Below are 6,000 nucleotides of genomic sequence, written 5' to 3' on the forward strand. Positions count from 1 at the left end.
GGTCAAATTGTCTCAAGATGCTTTATTTTTATATTTTTTGTCATATTTAAAATATGAAAAAGTAAGAAATTTAAACCTCTTGACTAATCCAATTTATTACTTGGTTTTTAAGAGACTAATTGACAACTAAAATAACTTTCTCCACTAAAACTAATAAACATGAGGTCAAATAGAAGGAAGAGTTTTAAATACTGCAGAATAAAGTTTGTCAACAAGTAAAGATATGAAGTTGAACATCTGGATGGAGGTTGATAAAAGTTGACCTCCATTCATTTCTCTGGAGCGACTCCATGGATTTTATGGATGGTGGTTAAAGACCTGCTCTTCTAGTGGTCTTCCTTCTAGTCGCTGTAAAAAGTCAGTCCATCCTGGCCGACTTCAACACCTCTTCATGACAACTTGTTCTGCCTCTGACCTCTTGGAAACTCCAGAAACTGGGGAAAACCTGTGGAGACTCGAAGAACTCGTGGTGACTCGAAGAACTCGTGGAGACTCGAAGAACTCGTCGGGCGGGGGAAGGTGTGGTGGGTGGTGGGGGAGTCTGGGTGGAGTCAGGGCGGAGAGTAGGCGGGGAGGTGGGTGGTGGCCTCCCCCCCTCTACCCCCCCCATCTCCCCGCCTACTCTCCGCCCTGACCCCACCCAGACTCCGCCTTGGCTCCACCCATGTGGTGACTTCAGGAACTACGATGCCAAAGGGACGACGAAATTACTTCTTTGTATCTGATCTGTAGCTCAGTGAGTTAAGGATTTGCCTATGGAGCTGCAGGTCGCTGGTTCAAGACCAGACCCTGCTTAAATTTTCTCAAAATCCTGACAAAGACAAAGAAAGAAAACTGCCAGTGGCTGGTCTTGAACCTGCGACCTTCCACTCCGTAGTTCTCTTCTTATCCCCCTGAGCTACTTGCTCAGATACTAATTCTTCTTTTTTTTGCGCATTTATCATCTATTTTTTGTCGTTTCCGCATTTTTTTTTAACTCGAGTCCTGACTTGACCGTTTTTCTCAGGAGGTTGGACTTCAGCCTTTGTTCTGGAGGGTGGAACCCTCAGTTCCAAGACTTTCCAAAGCCTCCACACCTCCCGAGTCCTCAGGACCTGAGCTTTCACACAGTCTGAGGGCTGAAATTTTCTAAGTCCCACAGTAGATCTCTGTTAGTTTGAACTTTCAGACAGTCCAAGGACTGATATCATCTAAGTTCCTGAGTAGTTCTCTGTTAGTTTGAACCTTCAGACAGTCTGAGGACTGAAGTTTTAAAAGTTTCTCAGTACTTCTCTGTTAGTTTGAACTTTCTGGTTAACAGAAGCCTTAAAACTTGTGGCCATGAGTCTTGATTTCACATTTAGACCATCCATCTGAGTTCTTCTCAGACCTTCACCTGTGGATTTTTTAGAAATCCTCAACAAACTTTGATTCTCTTCACTGAACAGTAAAGTTTGTGGAGATCAGAAGGTAACATTAGTTTGATAAATGCCTTCAACTACTAGTAGAATTTATCTGGAAAGCAGTTTTCTGAAATGAGTTCTTAGTAAATCTGTCCACAATCAAACCAAGAACATAGAAAGAGGAAATGTTTGAAGAAACAACTTGATGTTTTCATTTCAGACTAGAAAACGCTTCAAGACCTTGATCTGTTTTTGCTCTTTTTGATCGTTTTATTGTCTCTTCTGTTTAATTTGATCTTCTAAAGTTTAACTGGTGTCTTTTCAAACGTTTTGTCTTTAGTTTGATTCTTCTTAAATGTTTAGTTTTGCTCTTTTCTCACCTTTTACTCTTTTCTAATGTCTGATTTGATTTCCAAATGTTTTGTCTTTTTAATGTTTAATTGTTTTCTCAAATGTTTTATTGGCTTGTTTGAGTTTTTTTTCCTTTCCCAATATTTAATGTTTCGATTAAATCTTTAAGGTTTTTCTTTTTAAATGTTTTACCACCTTTTAATGTTTAATTTTCTTTTTAAATTATTCGTTGTATTTTCTGTTTAATTCCTGTTTGAAGTTTTATTGTCTTTAAAATGTAATTTTCTAATTAAACATTGAATTTTTTAATTAAATATCTTGTCTTTTTAAAGGTTCAATAATCTAATTTAATGTTTTGTATTTTTTGAAAAGTAATTATTTAAAAAATACAATTAAACAGGAAGAATATTAAACATTTTTTAAAAATGCAAAACATTTAATTAGATTATTAAACCTTTAAAAAGACAAAACATTTAATTTAAAAAATTCAATGTTTAATTAGAAAATTACATCTTAAATTTCTTAAATCTTTATAATAATAAAAATTTTTTAAAGTTTTATTCTTAATTTTTTTCCTTTGATTTAATTGCTTTTTGTTATGTAGTTTATTTCTTTAATCTTCTTTTTCTGTCAAGATTTTAACCCCAACCTTAAAAATGAAATAAACCCTTAAATGACAATGAAAATACTTCTGTTGTCACAATCATGAGTTAGTCAATTATTCAGTTTATCAATTCAACTTTATTTGTTTAGCACCTTTCACACAGATGACAAAACTAAACAAGCAAAGAGAAAAAAAACTATGCTAAAACTATGATTAAAACTCAAAAACATTTTTAAAAAAAGATTTAACATGGTAATAAAATCTGTTGTGTCCAGGGGATGGAGGGAGTTTATTGAAGTCTTCTTGGGCTCACATGGTAAATCATTTAAAATATAAACTTGATATTCTGTCTAAGGAAACTGCAGAGCGACAGAAGAAACAACAATATCTCCTGTTTTCTCCTTTAATGAGTCGACTCTTCTTGTGCTTTCAGACCAAAGAACTACAGACTCTTCACAACCTGCTCAAACTCTTGGTACAGGACCTCACCACACGGGTCAAGAAGGTTTCTGTCTCATTTCTACTCTGAAGCTCACCTTCTCCTGCTCAAACTGCTGACAAATGTTTCTGCTGCTCTAAAGTCTGGTCTCCAGAACTTCCTAAAAACTCTCAAAGTCTCTTCTGCTGCAGGTTGCTTTGTAGAACTGTTGCAGAAAACCTCACTAAACCACATGGAGGGGCCTCAAGATAGTCGTCCAAATGAAACCGTACAAAAACCAAACTAACGCAACCCAAATGCTAAAGTCTCCTGCAGCCTACCAGAGAACCTCTGAGAACAGAGAATCAGGACAGGAACTCTTACCTTCTGGACAACCAACGCTGGTTCTCAAACAAGAATACAGAATGTGTCTGACCAGAAACCTCTGAAGACTCACTACAGCCAAGATAAAGACACAACTCAGCTGCACCAAATCCACTAATCACTGCACACATTAGCACCATGTGGTAACTGTGGCTAAAGGACCACATTTACCAAGACAACTATCCAGTACAAAGCCCTAAAACACACCAAGAAACACATTAAAGACGATTTTACTGCTGGAGGCTGCAAGCCAATGCCTAAAAAACAAACTAAAGCAATGGAGCCAAACCCAGTTCAGTGGTGAAGAGAAACAGAGGAAATGTTTGTCTGCAGCTGAACAAAGCAGGAAGACACTGAGCTGCTCAGGTGTTCCTGATAACACCAAGCAGCCACCTGGACAGCCAATAGGAACACAGCTTCCTGGAAGTCCAGAGGGCTGGCTTAGTGAAGGAAATTTAGTTTAAAGTTGAAGCAGAAACTTAACAAAGCAAGTTGAAAACCACCTTCTGATACCTGAAATCTCTGAGTTTTCACACAAAGAACACCTGAACATGTCAAACTGGTTCCATAGTAGAACCATCATTGTAAAAACGTCATAGTATGGTGTGTTGCTCAAAAAACATTAGGACCCGGCCGTCAGGGGACAAACATGTAAGAAACATGAGAACAGAGAGAACCCAACCAGTAGGTCACAGTTTATCATCCCCCAGTCATCTCCTGAAGTCCATATGGTGAGAGACATCAGTATCTGGTTGTTCATTTACCAGAGGATGCTTATAATCATGCTGATGTGGTCTGTACTCTACAGTATTTTAGTGACTCAATAAATGCCAAAGTTGTTTTTTTTTTTTTTTAAATTTAACAGCCTATATGTAATCAATAAATGGCCTTTGCCTATCTTAAGAAAAATTCACTCAGAACTCTATGTTAACAGTACTAAATAAATCAATAAATTCATGCATACACACATAAATAAGTTAATACATTAACTGTGTTTAGATAAGATTTAGATTTTTTTTAAAAAGTTGTTTATGTTTTTGCAGAATCCAGTATTGCTCACTGGTTGGTCATTACATTTTGTTAGTTTGATTTCACTGTTTAAAATGATGCCACCTCTTTTCAGACAGAACCTGTGATAATAAAACAATACAAAATTTTTTAGTTCCGTGTTAATAAAGCACTTAAAGCTTTAAGTATGGCTAAATGCTTTTTTCAAAATTAAATATATCACTCCTTAGGTGGTAGTGGCCCCAAGTTCAGTAAAGTTGGAAAGATATTCACAGATTCAGACTTCCAGCATCAATAACTCATTAGATATAGGTTGTCAAAACATAAACGGTGCCTCTTTCCCATTGTTGCAAGGCAGACAATGTGCTACAAGCCCGGTTTTATCAAAAGTAGCTGTCTTTCAAGCTACAGGAATAACATTGGTGTCTATGGAGTGAACAGGGTCCGTCTGCAATTTGCAAAACCGCTGCAACAGTAAAGAGAGACAAATATTCAATAACTTCACTCTTATACATTGTAGTGTCACTAAAATCACTGCAGCCTTCAACTGGCTCCTGTTGTCAAAGTGTTTTAACAGAAATGTAAATGCTGTAATTTGATTCTTTTAATGAACCATGTAACTTGAATGGATGTGATGCTGGTGTGACCACAGTGCACACGTCTGATGTTGCTCACAGTGGTCCAAGGGACGCTCAGGGAGTTTGTGTGTTTGCTCAGACTCAGGAAAAATTACAGGGAACATTGGTCATAGTATAGTATGTCGTCCAAAATGTCACTAAAACATCATAGTTTAGTATGTCGTCCAAAATGTCACTAAAACGTCATAGTTGAGTATGTCGTCCAAAAATTGAAAAAAACGCCTTACTATACTATGTCAAACATGTTGTAAAAAGGTGCCATATGATGAAATAATGTAAAGGAGGCAGTGAAAAACACTCCAGAAAGGTTTTCTTTGAAAAAAAATCATCATGAATTTTGGCGCAAAAAAACGCCTTACTATACTATGTCGAAAAAAAATGCAATTTTTCGAACATGTTGTAAAAACGTGCCATATGATGAAATAATGTAAAGGTGGGCGTGAAAAACACTCCAGAAAGGTTTTCTTTGAAAAAAAAATCATCATGAATTTTGGCGCAAAAAAAACGCCTTACTATACTATGTCGAAAAAAAATGCAATTTTTCGAACATGTTGTAAAAACGTGCCATATGATGAAATAATGCAAAGGAGGGTGTGAAAAACACTCCAGAAAGGTTTTCTTTGAAAAAAAAATCATCATGAATTTTGGCGCAAAAAAAACGCCTTACTATACTATGTCGAAAAAAAATGCGATTTTTCGAACATGTTGTAAAAACGTGCCATATGATGAAATAATGTAAAGGAGGGCGTGAAAAACACTCCAGAAAGGTTTTCTTTGAAAAAAAAATCATCATGAATTTTGGCGCAAAAAAAACGCCTTACTATACTATGTCGAAAAAAAAATGAGATTTTTCGAAGATGTTGTAAAAACGTGCCATATGATGAAATAATGCAAAGGAGGGTGTGAAAAACACTCCAGAAAGGTTTTCTTTGAAAAAAAAATCATCATGAATTTTGGCGCAAAAAAAACGCCTTACTATACTATGTCGAAAAAAAATGCAATTTTTCGAACATGTTGTAAAAACGTGCCATATGATGAAATAATGTAAAGGTGGGCGTGAAAAACACTCCAGAAAGGTTTTCTTTGAAAAAAAAAATCATCATGAATTTTGGCGCAAAAAAAACGCCTTACTATACTATGTCGAAAAAAAATGCGATTTTTCGAACATGTTGTAAAAACATGCCATATGATGAAATAATGTAAAGGTGGGCGTGA

Source organism: Amphiprion ocellaris, chromosome 17 (assembly GCF_022539595.1).
Source record: "Amphiprion ocellaris isolate individual 3 ecotype Okinawa chromosome 17, ASM2253959v1, whole genome shotgun sequence".
In the NCBI taxonomy this organism is placed as follows: Eukaryota; Metazoa; Chordata; class Actinopteri; family Pomacentridae; genus Amphiprion; species Amphiprion ocellaris.